General features: G+C 47.7%; 1 long non-coding RNA gene and 1 other non-coding gene across 2 annotated transcripts; both read right to left on the bottom strand.

Moving 5' to 3' along the window:
- Nucleotides 1-5,572: 5,572 nt before the first annotated feature.
- LOC114705375 lies at nt 5,573-5,679 on the bottom strand. Its single transcript, XR_003736381.1, has one exon. It is a non-coding gene; the product is annotated as a U6 spliceosomal RNA (small nuclear RNA).
- A 3,310-nt stretch (nt 5,680-8,989) lies between these two features.
- LOC119086724 lies at nt 8,990-16,238 on the bottom strand. The gene is made up of 3 exons (XR_005090065.1): nt 16,059-16,238; nt 14,381-14,485; nt 8,990-9,173 (listed from the first exon to the last, which is right to left on the bottom strand). It is a non-coding gene; the product is annotated as an uncharacterized LOC119086724 (long non-coding RNA).
- Nucleotides 16,239-16,250: the final 12 nt, after the last annotated feature.

Here is a 16,250-nt window from a genome sequence, read left to right as displayed (position 1 = left end):
CTGAATTGTCCTTTGTTATCAGAAAATGGAGCCTTTTGATCCAAAATGTGGTCCCTCCCCCCAGAAGGTCAATTTTTACTGTTTGGGGATGGGAGGAGGTTGATCTTCACACTGTAGCCCAGCCTGACCTCAAATTCATTATGTAGTCCAGACAAGCCTCTTGCCTCACCTGGGATTACAGGTGTAAGCCTCCGCGCCCAGTTTTCAGGGTTTTAGCCCTCATCTTTAACTGTCACCTCTTCCAGAAAGTCTCTGATGCTCCTTTTACTGGGCAGCTCTAACAGGTCACACAGACCTTCATTATGAATATCCTGTACCATAACTATTTATTAACTTATTTTATGTGTATGTACACTAAGTGTATGCAGGAGCCTGCAGGGGTCAGGAAAGGATATTGGATCCTTGGGAACTGGAATAATAGGCAATTCTGAGCCACCATGTGGGTGCTAGGAGCTGAACTTGGGTCCTCTGGAAGAGCAGCAAATGCTCTTAACTGCTGTACCATCTCTCCAGTTCCATAATTATTGCTTACTTACTGTATCCATTTTACCCTCATGCTTCTTCAAGTCAAAGGCACGTCTGAGTATATCTTTATTCCATAGCAGGTGCGTGGCACACAATACTTAGTGACTAGGTGGCTGGGTTTCCTGTGATGTACTAAGCATATTTGTGCCTCAGAGTCTCCCAGTTTTCTGTTTTCTGTGACTGGAGTGTTCTCCTTCTAGGTGTGTCCTTGCTCAAATGTCATTACATCAGAGAAGTCCCTGGTCACCTCCATCACTCCCCTCCACTGTGCTCCATTTAACATTGGCTTTCATGGAGAATATCATTACCTGACATCACAGTCAATATTTCTTTGTGTATTGACCATCTGTCCTACTACAATGAAAACTCCAGTAGTTTTTCTTTCCTCATTCAACACTATGTCCTCAGCGTCCAAATAATTGCTTGTCAAAGTAGGTACTCAATAAATATTTGTCATTCAATAAGTGATCTGGAAGTGAGTGGCTGAAAGATTCTGAAATATGGTAGTGGGGAAGAAGAATTGAAAAGGCAGTAAAATAAGAAAAGTCACACACACCCAGGACCACACTGGGTCTTGACAGGAATGGCAGCAACGGCAAGCCCCAGTTTTTATGAATGAAAACGTGGGATGAGAGCCAGCTAGAGTTCTGCATCTGGGTCTTCAGGGAGCACAGCTCTTCTGAAAAGATTCCAGGACAAGAAGAAGCCAGATAATGGAGATAGGGAGGCTGGTGGCCAAGCAGTTTACTCAGATCTAAAGACAACATCTACCCCAAGCCCAGGCCCCTCTTGAGCAGATGGTTCCGGAGAAGCCTTAGCATCTGTCCTTCCATAAATTATCCAGTGCTTCTGCCTTCCAGTCTTCTCTGGTGTCAGCCGGAACAATTGTCCCGGAATTCCATCTGCTGCTCCTGTGCTGATCCCCTGTCCAGTTCATCAACATTTCATTGCACAGAAGGTATCCCATTTCCCTGGCTCACGATGGAAGTTGGGTCTGTCCCTGGGTAAGCTGATCTCCAGTACCCTCCCCCTTCAACACAAACAAACACAACCTCTGCAGAGGATCCCAGATCTCTAGAGGAAGAGACCCACATCTTTTACTTTCATTCTATTTCTCTATCTATCTATCTATTTCATGTGACAGGGTCTCACTACATAGCTTTGACTATCCTGGAGCTCACTCTGTAGACCAGGCTGGCCTGAGACTCAAGAGATCCACCTGCCTCTTCCTCCCAAGTGCTGGGATTAAAGGTGTGCACCACAGCTCCCAGCTAGGGTCCCACATTTTATTTCCCATCCCTCCCTGCTCTTCTAACACATATATTTTCTAAAAACAAGTAAGATTACACTGAATAAATTAATCATATAGTTTTTTTTAAATGAAGCTCAAAATAAAGGGTTGGAGGTGCAGCTTGGGGCAGCTTGCTTATTTGGCATAAGTAAGGCCCTATTTGATCCTTCCCACCCAAAACAAAACAAAATGACTCCTGATCATTACACATCTCCACTTAGTTTGCCTTAAATCGCTCATTCAGAACTTTCAAAATGAGACATTTGTTGTGAAAGGATATCACAAACTCAAATTAAAAATAAATTAACTTGAAAGAAAAGAGTTTAAAAATAAAACTTTTAGCTGGGTAGTGGTAGCAAAAATACAGTTTTCAAAGGGAATAAGAATTTTTTTTTTTTTACTCAGGCCTAGTGGTGGTGGCGCATGCCTTTAATTCCAACAATGAGAAAGCTGAAGATCTCTGAGTTCAAGGCCAGCCTGGTTTACAGAGCAAGTTCCAGGACAGCCAGCACTACACAGAGAAACCATGTCTCTAAAATAAATAAATAAATAAATAAAATAAAACTTCTAAAGGAAAGAAAAATACCACAAGCTCAGCTTTTGAAGCCAGGAGGCTGCTGAACCCTTCTTTGTGACCTTGGTTGGACACACAGAGGACCAGAATTAATTCAGTTCCCTGTCTACATAGCAGTTATGAAGATTATTTCAGAACCTATAACCATACCACTGGGGAGGGAGGGAGAGACAGGACACAGAGTTCAAGATCATCCTAGACTACACAGGGACTTTAAGACAAACTTGAGCTACATGAGCCCTTGTCTAAAAAACAAACAACAAAAAGAGAATTTCAAAACTTCAAAAGGTGATCAGTTGATTTCCTTATTTCCTAACTCTTCTATTAGTAAAATCCAATAGGTCATGGGCAGAACAAATACCACTACACTCATACACACACACACACACACACACACACACACACACACACACTCACTCACTCACTCACTCACTCAAACTGAAAAGGTAGGAAGCTAGACATGATATCTCACGCCAATAATCTCAACACTCGGGAGACTGAAGCGGAAAGATTGCAATGATCTCAAGGCCAGCCTGGTTTCCATAATGAGCTTTAGCCTGAGCTACAGTGTGAGACCTTGACATGTGTGCCAGCATACACAGGCTTTGAGGACATTATGATAAGTGGAATAAGCTAGTTAAGAAGGACAGCAGGGGCCCAGCCTGGAGCCCAGCCTGGTGGCACAGGTCTGTAATTCTTGCTACTAGGGATGCTTAGACACAGGATCACAAGTTCAAGGGCAGCTTGGACAACTTATTGAGACCTTGTCTAAAACAGAAAACCCAAAAAAGGGTTGGGGCTGTAGTTCAGCGACATCTTAATTACTTAGCCCGTAGGAGGCCCCAGCACTTCAGAAATAAAAATTAGAAATAAAAATATGAGATGGCTATTATTTTAGTGACTTGGAGTAGTCACGTTTATAGAGACAGAAAATAGGTCCTGTTTGGCTATGCAGTCAGCAGTGGGGCTGGGTGAATCTACGACCCCCATCTCTGCCAAATCAGCAAGGCTTCCCTCCACTCCAAGCCAGTGTGTGGGACTTGGCCTTGGAAGTTCTGCTATCTTGTAAACTAAGCAGCTATGTTTACAGGAAAGGCAGAAGAGGGAGCTCCAGGTTCCAGAAGCATCCAGGAATGACACCTGAAGCAGCTGCCAGGGAGGCTGAGCCAGACTCACCTGAGGTCCCGGCCATCCCTATCCGCCCTGGCAGTCCAGGTGGCAGAGGCCCCACAGCATGGGAACACTTGGTACTACTGTGCCTTACGCTCGCTGTCCTCTCAGGTCTGTGAGCCTGTGTCTGCATGTGCTCGCCGGTCTAAATGGTCCTGTTCCCTCTCCAGCCATTTCAAAAAGGAGCATACTCAGCCCACCTTAGGCATGACCAACCCCCTATGACCTCGCAACACACAGATGCCTACACTCTGTATCCACCCTAGCCTAGGTTTCTCCCTTGCCCTGGGCAGGAAATTCCAGGTATCCCAAGCATGGCATCCAGTCCCTGAGGCACACAATGGGCTCATCCAAGATACACACACACACACACACACACACACACACACACACACACACACACACACTGGCCATAAGCGGGAAACAATAGCTTAACTTGGACTTCAGCTCTTGGACAGCTGGCTCTGACGTTGGCTGCGAGGTAGGATGGAGGTGGGTGGAAAACAGGAAGCAGCCAGAGGGAGGGAACATTTGTTGCAGGACCCAAGGGCCCCTCTGCTGGCAAAACGCCCTGTGAAACATGTACTCCTTCGATACTTCTCCCAGCACCGGCTCAGCCCTACTCTAGGACAGTGGTTCTCTACCCGTGGGTTGCAACCTTTGGGGTGGGGGGTGTCAAGTGACCCTTTCATAGGGATCACATATCAAATGCCCTGCATATCAGATATTTACATTACGATTCATAACAGTACCAAAATTACAGTTATGAAACAGCAATGGAAATAAATACATGAAGAACTGTATTAAAGGGTCGAGGCATTAGGAAGGTTAAGAATCACTGCTCTGGGGCCTCCACTGGACTGGCTAGAACTGGCTTAGAGAAAAACAGGACAGCACAAGCGGATGATTGCCCTGACTTGGTGAGAACAAGGGTCAGATCTGCATGCCCTCAGGATTCCATGAGATCCAGAGCCGCAGGTGCATCTGGAATCTGCGGGTGCATATGTGTGTGCAAATAAGGGCTAGAGGTGTGGTGCACTCAGCAGAGCTGCACAAGCAAGCTAGACACAGTGTCAAATGCTGGTGATCCCAGGACTCAGGAGGCAGAGGCAGGAGGATCACAAGTTCAGGTATCCTCAACTACATAGCCAGTTTGGACAACCTGGGTCGTATGAGACCCAGGCTCGGAAAACCAAGCAAGTGACTAATACTTACTGGGCATCTGGCACTGCGCTGGGGTTTTCTCTCTGCTCGCACCTGCAGTATCTATGATTATGGAAGGCTCTTACAGCAAGAGAGGAGAAGTGCTCATGGGTGGGCCAACGCATGCAAGGAAAGATGAGTGACCCCTTCCCTATCATCTTGTATCTAATGTACAAGAAGACACTGTGAAAAGGAGCTAAGGAGAGAGGCAGGAAACTCGAGAACCCTCCTCTCAGATGGGAGTGAGGACACCTGGGGCCCCCAAAAGACAGATACTCAGAAAATATACGCGTAGGGAAGTGTGTAGTGGGTGGTTGTCTGTGCCATGCCCTGAAGCATCGCCCCTAGTGAGGCAGCAGGTACCTGCCCCTTGGGTGTGGCCGCCAGGGACCCTTCAGACCTGGGATGCAGGTATGTGGGCTCTCTCTTTTCTTCCATACCTTGTGGTCTTGGATGCTGGGGCAGATCAAGGCAGAGCTCTCCTGAGAACCACGTTGGACCATGCCCCACTCCTCCAGGATTCTGAGACCAACTCCTTTATTCTGGTTGTGAGCTAACCCCCGAATAAATTCCTTTGACCATCAAAAAGACTCTATGGATTTATCCCATTATCTGGCGCTCATGTGGGGCAAACTCCAAACGACTGTGCATCCTGAAGGCTGGGAGTTCTAGAGAAGTACAGCTCTTGTCAGGTCTGGGATGAAAGCCAGAAATGTGCCTGCTTTGACTATTGATCACCACTGTGGAAGAAGACCTTAGCATTCCAAAAGTCACCTGGGTGTCAGCAAAATCTGTTCCCAGGTCCTCCAAAGAACATCCACCACATCATAAATTTGCATGTCATCCTTGAGCAGGGGCCAAGCAAATCTTCTCTGTATCGTTCCAATTTTAGTGTATGAGCTGTGGAAGCGAGCACATTTAGTCATCTACTGAACAGCAGAAATTCAAGCCAAGAGTTGATGGGCATCAGCCAGGGTGCTCCTACCACCAGCTAAACCTGTCAGTTTCCCCAAGCACAGGTCAGTGGTGAAACGGTCTCCAAAGCACACTGCCTGGGTTCATATGCCAGCTGTGGCCTCCATCTAGCTGTAAGAGCATAGACAAATGACTGAAGCTTCCCATGTCCATCGCCACAGAACTGTGGGTAAAATGAACTCATTCACTGTCTCAGTTTTTTCCCATTGCTGTGATGAATGGCCCTGGCAAGGACGACCTGAAGGAGAATGGGATTGTTTTGGTTCAGAGTTGCAGCTTAGAGTCCATCATGGCAGGAAAGTCACAGCGGTAGGAGCCTGGGTGAGTCAGTCACATCGCAGCCACACTCAGGAGGTGGAGAGCTTGTGTTCATCTAGCTTTCTCGTTTTTTTGTACAGTCCAGGCCCCAAACCTGAGAAATGGTGCTACCCATTTTTTTTAAACAGGGTTTTTTCTGTGTAGCTCTGGCTGTCCTGGAACTGACTCTGTAGACCAGGCTGGCCTTGAACTCACAGAGATCCACCTGCCTCTGCCTCTCAAGTGCTGGGATTAAAGGCATGTGCCACCACATTTTTAATGTGGGTCTTCCCAAGTCACCTAATCAATATAATCTTTCATCCACATCACCAGAGGCTAATTGGTCCTCAACTCATCTCTCTTCCCTGTTTATTCAGACCAGGACTCCAGTCCATGAGATGTGCCACTTACTCTTAAGGAGGTCCTCCCCCTTAGTCAGCCCTCTCTGGAATGTACATGGAAGTGACCAACACTGCTCCCAAGTGCTAAAGCCACTGCAGCTGACAATGGATACGAATTCCCAGTCACCCAGCTACAGAACAGAGCGAGGAAGTAGAGGAGGTTTTAGTACTCTTTAATTTTTTATTACATTTATTTGTGTGTGCATGCATGTGTGTGCATGCATGTGTGTGCATGCATGTGTGTGCATGCAGAGGTCAGAGGACAATTTGCAGGAGTCATTTCTCTCTTTCCACCATGCAGATACCCCCCGTTCAAATTCAGGTCACCCAGCCAGGTAGTGTGAACCACTGAGCCATTTTGCAGGCCCAAACATTTAGTTTTCTCTCTCTTTTTATTTTAACTTTATTTATTTTACATCCCAACCACAGTTTCCCCTCCCACCTCCCCTCTGCCCCTTCCAACCCACTCCTCCTTGGTTTCTGCTCAGAAAGGTCAGGCCTCCCATGGGTATCAACAAAACACGGCCTATCAAGCTGCAGTAAGACTAAGCACCTCCCCTTGTATTAAGGCCGGGCAAGGTGACCCAGTATGAGGAGTAGGGTCCCAAACGCTAGCAAAAGAGTCAGAGACAGCCCCTGCTCCCACTGTTAGGAGTCCCACAAGAAGACCAAGCTACACAACTGTAACATATATTCAGAGTGCTAGGTCAGCCCCATTCAGGCTCCCTGGTTGCCAGTTTAGACTTGAGTGCTTATGAACCCAGCCTGGTTGATTCTGTGGGTTTTCTTGTGATGTCCTTGACCCCTCTGGCTCCTACAATCCTTCCTCCCCTCTCTTCTGCTGGATTCTCCAAGCTTGGCCTAATGTTTGGCTGTGGGTCTCTGCATCTGTTCCCACCAGGTGCTGGGCGAAGTCTCTCTGATGACAGCTGAGCTAGGCACTGATCTATGAGTACAGCAGAATATCGCTAGACATCATTACATTGACATTTGTCTTGACATCACAATAGGAGTGATACGTGAGAGGATAACTTAGATATGGCCGAATGTTTGGCCTCAAGGCATACTGCAAAATGCATGATGGGAGAAAGGGGTGGGCCAGAAAGGCCGAGACAGAAAAGCTAGCATGGTGAGGAAGAGAGGTAGACAAGGCAGAGGCATGGGACAGAAGGGTTCCTGGGCTGTGGTAAAAGGAGGACTGGACAAATCAGAGGATAAGGGAACAGAGAGAGAAGACTCAGTTACCTACAGGGCAGTGAGGTTTCTGCCAAACAGGGAAACCCAAGACGTGAGACTAGCCGGTATTCCCGGGAGTTGTAAATGAGGGAGGGGTGTATTAGCAAAAGTCTTGCAGAGCCAGAAGTCTCGGCTGAAGTAAAGGAGTTGACAGTGGACAGATTCCCAAAGACACTGCGACAGAGACATTTGGAGAGACAAGTCCCAGCGCAGCCCAGAACAGCCCAGCTCCACCTCCTGTCCTGACTCTTCTTGCCAAACCCTGGTCCTGCTCCAGGGCAAGAAAATTACTTTGACTCTACAAGGGACCCTCCATGGCCTCACCTGGGCCCCCGTTCCCCTGCTTCTTATACATACAAGTTCATTTCATCACAGGCTCCTTCTGCCCTCACAGCCAGTGAGGGAGAGAGGGAAGGAAGGAGGATGGGGGTGAAGGGTAGAGGGGAGGGGGGAGGGGGAGGGAGAGGTAGGGAGCAGTCAGTGAGAACTTGGGATGTCTCTGTTTTACATACACAGAAACAGACACAAGAATGTCTCCAGCCTCAGGGCCCCACAGCCAGATTCTAAGTCCTGGTCACTTTACTTTCAGGCACCACACTCTACCTCAGGAGACCCTAGACAGATGGAGCCAGGGCTGCCCACCACCTGTTCCCTAGACAGCCATTGATGTCCACACACATTTGTTTTCTCCATAGGATTAAGAAATTAAGGTAAGACAGTTGCCAGATGTCAAAGATGAGATGAAATAGACCGTGAGTGATATGGCAACATTATCAAGCATTGACGCTAGAAGCATCCTTAGAGTCCATCGAACGAACTCCTTTTTTCATGTGAAACCTGGGCTCAGAAATAAGAGACTTGGCTCCCATGGGACACTTCTTATGTTCCACCTGTCCTAGTCACTGTTCTGTCCCTGTAAAGAGACACCATGACCATGGCAACTCCCATAAAGGAAAGCATTTAACTGGGCTGGCTTACAGTTTCAGAGGTTCAGCCCATTGTCGTCATGGTAGGGAGCATGGCAGCACACGGCAGATGTGGTGCCCGAGGAATAGCTGAGAGTTCTACATCAGGATCCACAGGCAGCAGGAAGAGAGACAGACCCCAAAACCCACTCCCAGTGACACACTTCCTCCAACAAGGTCACACCTCTAGTCCTTTCAAATAATGCCACGCCCTAAGCAGTCCAATTTATGAGCCTGTGGAAGACATTTGTATTCAAACCACCACTCGATGCTCCCTTTCTCACGGCTGTCAATCACTGCCCATAACAAACAACCCACTGGTTTAGTGGCCTAAGACTATTGTATTACCTTTAAGATTCCTGCCTGTGGGGACTGAGGCAGGGCTCAGCTGGGTGCCTCTGACTGTCTTGGATGCAGATGCAGTCAGTTGGAGAGCTGGAGTGAAGCGGCACTGTCTGCCTGGGTGGCTCTCTGTGTTCAGGCAGTCTCAGGGCTTCTCTATGTGGCCTCTCACCGGGGATGGTTTGGGCTTCCTCCTACAACAGTGATCTCAGGACACTCAGACTGATTACATGACAATTCATCATATCTCCAAATGCAGCATCCAGAGAGAATCGGGTGAACCTGTGCCGTGTTTTGCCTCTTGACATTAGAAGTCACATGGTGTCTCTTCCACTTTTGTTACTTTTGGCAGCCTAGATACCACCTCTCAATGAGAAGAGTGTCAAAGTCACAGGATAAGAACATGTCAGGAGCAGCTGGGTGTGGGGGCGCACGCCTTTAGTCCCATCACTCAGGAGGCAGAAGCAGGCTGATCTCTCTGAGTTCAAAGCCAGCCTTGTCTATAGAGCAAGTTCCAGGACAGCCAGGGCTACACAGAGAAACCCTGTCTGGAAAAGCAAACAAACAAGAAAGAACAAACGGGGGCTGGAGAGATGACTCAGTGGTTAAGAGCCCTGAACTCAGAAGACCTGAGTTCAGTACCCAGCACAAAAGCTGGACGATTTACAAGCTTCTGTAACTCTAGCTCCAGGGAATCTGATGCCCTCTTCTGGCCTCCAAGGGTACCTACACACATGTGAACATAAAATCATACACACATACACAGAAATAATAAAAATAAATCTTAAAAATAAAACAAAAATAAGAACAAACAAAAAGAGTTACAAAGGCATAAAAGAGAGTTCCCATATATCTTTTGTCCACTTTTATTTAGTGCTAACATTATGTCACGGTATATTTGTCAAAGCTGAGAAACCACTACTAGTACCTTGGGATAGACTCCAGATTTTATTCATATTTTTCCAGATTCCCACTATTTATTTATTTATTTATTTATTTATTTATTTATTTATTTATAGTTTTATGTGCATTGGTGTTTTGCCTGAATATATGTCTGTATGAGGGTGTCATGAGCTGCCATGTGGGTGCTGGGAATTGAACCTGGGTCCTCTGAAAGAACAGTCAGTGCTCCCAACCACTGAGCCATCTCTCCAGCCCCTCCACTCATTTTTTTTTTTTTAAAGTTTTTTGTTTTTGTTTTTGTTTTTTCGAGACAGGGTTTCTCTGTGTAGCTTTGCACCTTTCCTGGATCTCGCTCTGTAGACCAGGCTGGCCTCGAACTCACAAAGATCTGCCTGCCTCTGCCTCCCGAGTGCTGGGATTAAAGGCGTGCGCCACCACCGCCTGGCTCCCTCCACTCATTTTTGATGGGAGTTTATCTCTTTATGTTTTATTATTACATTTATTTTGTATATACGTGTGTGTAGGTGCACATGCCTCAGCCCACATGCGAAGGTCAGAGTGTCACTTGGAGGACTTGGTTCTCCCCTTTTACCATGTGGATCTCCAGGATCTAATTCAGGAAGCACTTGATGGCAAGTGCCTTCATCTGCCCAGCCACCTCACCGGCCCTCTACCAATTATTTCTCAGGATTGAATTTCAGAAACCATGTCGTATGTAGCTGACCTCACTTTTGTCAGGGTCACCCTGACTGACACATGATAACAGAGGAGCATCCTGGGAGGCTGCAATATTTCAATGAAAAGGCAATGGAAGGGGACCAGTGAGCTGGCTCAGCAGGTAAAGGTATCTGCTGCCAAGGCTGAGTTCGATCCCTAGAACCTACACAGTAGAAGGAGAGCACAGACTCCTCAAAGTTCCCCCTTTGACCTCCACATGCAGGCTGTGGCACATGTGCATCGGTAAACACTCACAATAAATAATGAATAAGGAAAGCTGGAGGAAAAGGAAAGAGGCAACATGGGCCCGGACCAGGCTCCTGGACGTCAAATTGTGAGAAGTAGTCAAAAGCCAAATTCTTGTTGTTGTTGTTGTTGTTTTGGTTTTGAGACAGGGTTTCTCTGTGTACCTCTGGCTGTCCTGGAACTCACAGAGATCAGCCTGCCTCTGCCTCCCGAGTGCTGGGATTAAGGGCATGTGCCACCATGTCTGGCTAAGTTATTGGCAGATTTGAGGCAGAATTTGCAGGATGTGGATTGTAAGAGAAAGAAGAGAGGCTGGGGAGGGAGAAGCAGGTACAGTGCTTGCTGAACAATCCTGAAGACTTGTCTGAATCTCCAGAACCTACAAAAAGCTGGGTGTGCTGCAGCTTTGTGATTCCGGTGTTTCCAGAACTCTCTCTGAAGCTTGTGGACCAGCTAGCCTGGCATACCTAGGCATACCTAGCACACTGATGAACACCAAAGATGTCCTGCCTCAAACAAGGTGTCCTCTGACCTCCATATGCAGGTATGTGCATCCACACATGTGCACACCATAAATATGCATGCATGCACACACCATATATACATGTTGTACATACACGTGCATGCACACACACACACACACACACACACCATACATATGCATGTGCATACATACAGGTTGTACATACACGTGCATGCATACACATATACATGAACATATATCATACATATATACGTAGGCATACACATACCATACATACACATGCATGCACACGCACACATACATCATACATACATGTGCATGCACACATCATACACACACAAAGAGAAAAGAGAAAGAGGAAGAAGGCTGGAGAGATGGCTCAGCAGTAAAGCGCTTGCTAGGCGACATGAGGACCTGGGTTAAATTCCAGAACTCATATAAAAAAGCCAGATTTGGTGGCACGTGTTTATAATCCCTGGGCTCACTGGCCAGCAGGCAGCTTTGCCTACTCCATTAACTCTAGGCCAGTTGAGTGACTCTGTCTCAAAAAACAAGGTGGATAGCTGGGCCGTGGTGGGGCATGCCTTTGATCCAGCACATGGAGGCAGAGGCAGGTGGATCTCTGTGAGTTCAAGGCCAGCCTGGTCTACATACCCTGTCTTGGAAAAAAGAAAAAGACAAGGTAGATGGATAGAGCTAAGGGGTCAGTCCTCTGAGTTCCACATGTGCCCAAAAGGGGGGGGGGAGAGACAGAGAGAGAGAGAGAGAGAGAGAGAGAGAGAGAGAGAGAGAGAGAGAGAGAGGAAACATGACATGATTTTGATGATTTTGAGATGGGTAGCCCTGACAGAGGAAGGCTGTTTGGAGTGGAAATCTGAGCTTAGCGTTTGGGAATGCCAAGTCCGTTAATCCATGTGGAGGGTTTAGGCAGACAGGCCCTGAGTCTGGATTTCAGGGAGAAGGCTTAGCAGGGAACATAGAAATGAGAGTCTGTATCTTATAAAGCTAGGTGTTCAATTGGGCTGAATGACATTGGGAAGAGAAGGCAGGAAAGATGACCTGGGGTGGAGTCCCAGGGGTGCAGAGAGCTGGGGGGATGGGAGATCCCTAGGGGAGTAAGGAAGTGGCCATTGAAGTAGGCAGAGAAGCTGAGAGTGACCCTAGATGTTGGGGAAGAATTATGTCAAGTGACTTGACAGCCAGTGAGATGACGGCGGAGATTTCATCATTGGATTGGTGCTGATGGGGTGCTGGGGACCGTGGCTAGCGGCATCTTTCCACCTGGAGCTTATTATGCAGCCTAGGCTGACCTGAAATATGCAGAGATCTTACCTTAGCGCTCCCCTGCCCCTAGTGCTTGGATTATAGGGGTGAGCCACCATAGCCAATCTAAACAAATACCTTTGAAGCATTTTTAGTAAAGGGGAACAGGAAAAAAATGTAGCTGGAATCTGTAGAGAACCAGTGGTTATCTATTTGCTTCTTCTCTTAATTTTTTCTTTCTTTCTTTCTCTCTCTCTTTCTTTCTTTCTTTCTTTCTTTCTTTCTTTCTTTCTTTCTTTCTTTCTTTCTTTCTTTTTTCTTTTGACTTTTCAAGACAGGGTTCTTTGTGTAGTCCTCACTGTCCTGGAATTCTCTCTGTAGACCAGGTTGGCCTCAAACTCACAGAGATCCACCTGCCTTTGCTGCCCAAGTGTTCAGATTAAAGGTGTGTGTCACCACTGAATGGCATTTAAAAAAAAAAAAAAAAAAAAGACAGGCTTTCACTGTGTAGCCCTGGCTGGTCTGAAACTGGAGAGGTAGGCCATGCTGGCCTTGGGAACTCACAGAGATCTGCCTGCATCTGCCTCCCAAGTGTTAGGAATAAAGGCATGCACCACCACATCCAGTTCTTAGCATGGACTTCTTTAATTGACGTTGGATTTATTGTAGGAGGACCAAGGGCTGCTCCGAGGTCTCTGGGGACCCCGATGGGGTCATTTCTACTACATTCTGTTAGTCAAAGCAAGTCATAAAGTCGGCCCAAGTTCAAGGGGCTCACCTCCTGCTGAGGAGCAGCCAAGCCCCGGGAATGGGTCCTCTGAGACAGGAGGCTGTGTAGTGGCCATCCTCGCAAGCAATCTGCCACCCAGGCTGGGGGAACTGTCTCTGTGGCACTGAGTCATCGAGAGCCCAGAACAATCCCCAGCCCCCGAAAAGAAGAAAAAAAGTCATCAAGATTAGAAAGAAGTGGGAGGGAAGAGAACGGCAATGAGCTGGTGCTGACATCCTCACGGAACGAGGGGGAGGCAAGTGACTGCATCGGCTGCCAAAGCTCCCACTAGCTTCTCAGTTTGTCAGTGAATTTTAATATATTTCATCAATGAAAAGGAGTTGTTCCTTCTTCACAGCCCTGTGGCTCCGTCACTCATCAGTGAAAATGATGTTGCTCCACAGCAGAGTGTCTGCCTACCGTACATGAATGAGGACCTGGGATCAATCTCCAGCACTGGAAGAAAAAGAAAGCTGCTGTTTCTCAGGAATCTGTGTTTCCACGGCCTAGGATGACATCTGTTGCCTGGTGCTGCGCATAGACACTAAATATGTGTTGAATGAGTTTATTTATTTTGTATACTTTAAAAAAATTATTTATTTTATGTGTGTACTGGTGTTTTGCCTGCATGTATGTCTGGGTGAGGATGCCAGATCCCCTGGAACTGTAGTTACAGACAGTTGTGAGCTGCCATGTGGGTGCTGGGAATGGAACCAGGGTCCTCCGGAAGAACAGCCATTTCTCTTAACCACTGAGCCATCTCTCCAGCCTGTGTTGAATGAATTTATAATCACACACACACACACACACACACACACACACACACACACACACACAAAAGGTTTAAAAAATGTGCTGCCAATACTCAGGACTAGGTTAAGTTATAGTGTGCCTCTTTAATGGATTACTATACAACCACTAAAATTATGCTTCTGAGGACTATTAACATACGATGTGGGTTTTTAAAAAGCAGGATAGAGCATTGTAAGTACATCACAATTATACCCATGCACAAATACCTGGGTAACAAAGATGGGGGGTCCAATACTGATAACAGCTCTGGAGATCAAGGGTCACAGATGGCTCTCATTTTACCCCAGTCCTTAAGACGTTCTACGTATTCACTGTGAGGAAAATAGAGACGATCAAAAGTTTAATAGGAAAAAAGGAATCAGAGCCAGGTGTGGTAAATGCATGTTTGTAATTCTGACAGGAAGGAGGATCAGGAATTCAAGGTTATCCTTAGCTACATAGTAAGTTCCAGGCCAGCCTGGGCTGCTTGATACCTTGTTAAAAGAAAGGGAAGGGAGGAATCAATTAATCAAGAAGGCAAACAGAGATTCTATCATCTTATCACAGAGAGAACTGTTGCCAATATTGAAGTCCACTCTGTGTTTCTCCCCCACCTCCCCACTCTGTGTATCTGTTTTTTTGTTTTGTTTTGTTTTTTGTTTTTCGAGACAGGGTTTCTCTGTGTAGCTTTGCGTCTTTCCTGGATCTCGCTCTGTAGACCAGGCTGGCCTCGAACTCACAAAGATCTGCCTGCCTCTGCCTCCCGAGTGCTGGGATTAAAGGCGTGCGCCACCACCGCCTGGCACACTCTGTGTATCTGTCAGAGAGAGAGAGAGAGAGAAAGGGAAAGAGAGAGAGAGAGATATCTCAAATGGCCAAGGCTGCCTTCATCTTGAAATCCTCATCTTTTGGAATCCATAGACTTCAGAAAGTTAAATAGTCACAATATTGGCATGCCAGGCTTATGTTTCCTACACTAACTGTTGATACTGTGGGTTTGCAACGCTTGCTAAAACAATCAACAAAACTAAGAACAAAATAAATGATAGAAGCCATATCCTGACTCAAGTCCAGAGCGCCTCCTGCAAAAGTCAGGATGGAGAGGAAGTCAGCTATGGAGCTGGGGTGGGCGTGGGTTCTGTCAGGTGTAGACGGTGGCATTGCTCTGCTCCTGAAGTCATGACAGTCCCTCTGTACAGCTAGGGACATCACCTGCCAATGTTTCCACCAAGGATAGGGAAGTTCCGTTGAAAGACCTAGAGACCGTGTGTGGGCAGCCTTCCCCTCTCTGCACCGTTACCCAACCAAACAACAACAAAAACACGTTCGGGGGCTTTGTCTTGCTCGGGTTTTTGACTCATTGCTTCTGAGGGTCAAGAGGCCTACAAGGTCAGTTCTCCCCACCCCCCTACGAAACTCTCAGTCCTAGATCTGGGGTAGTGAACGGATGTGGGGATGTTCAGAGGCAGGGACTTGCGGGGGGAACACCGACAGGCAGGGGCGGTCTAGTCCGGGCAGGCTTCCCAGGGGTGGGCTTGGAGGGGAACGGGGCTGAGAAGACCGAGAGCAGACCGGAGGAAAGAGTGGAGGAACACTGGGGTGATATTGACGTAGGTATGGTCCATCCTGGAAGAGGTAATGAGCAAAGAAAGAAGCCAACAGAGAGCAGGCGCTGCCCTACGAAGCCTGTGACGAAGGCTCTGCGAGCCTGGGAGGCGTGGGCTGGTGACAGAGGAGCAAGCATGTCTCCAGTGTGTTCAGGCTAAAACATAAGAACCGCGAAGGGCTAATGAGGATCATGAAGAGCGGCAGACAGGGGCGCGCGGAGGCGGGGCCTGGGTGAGGGGCAGAGTGGGGCCAGCGGCGGGGGTGGGCTGGGAGATGGGAAAACAGCGGGGCGCTCACCTCCGGCCCGCACTTCACAGTGTGTGCCCATTTCAGCCCCTCTGATAGTCTGATTTCGGGGGGTGGGGGGAGAGAAAGCGAGGCTGGTGGGCTGGAGAGCTGGGGAGGCCGCGAAGTGGGGGGCCAGGAGGCCTGGGGGCGCCAGGACCGAGAGGCAGCGCGAGGTGTGGCCGTGCGCGGCGGGGGTGGGCG

Source organism: Peromyscus leucopus, chromosome 16_21 (assembly GCF_004664715.2).
Source record: "Peromyscus leucopus breed LL Stock chromosome 16_21, UCI_PerLeu_2.1, whole genome shotgun sequence".
Taxonomy (NCBI): Eukaryota; Metazoa; Chordata; class Mammalia; order Rodentia; family Cricetidae; genus Peromyscus; species Peromyscus leucopus.
The sequence above is the reverse complement of the archived record's forward strand: the minus strand, read 5'-3'. Positions and strand labels throughout refer to the sequence as shown.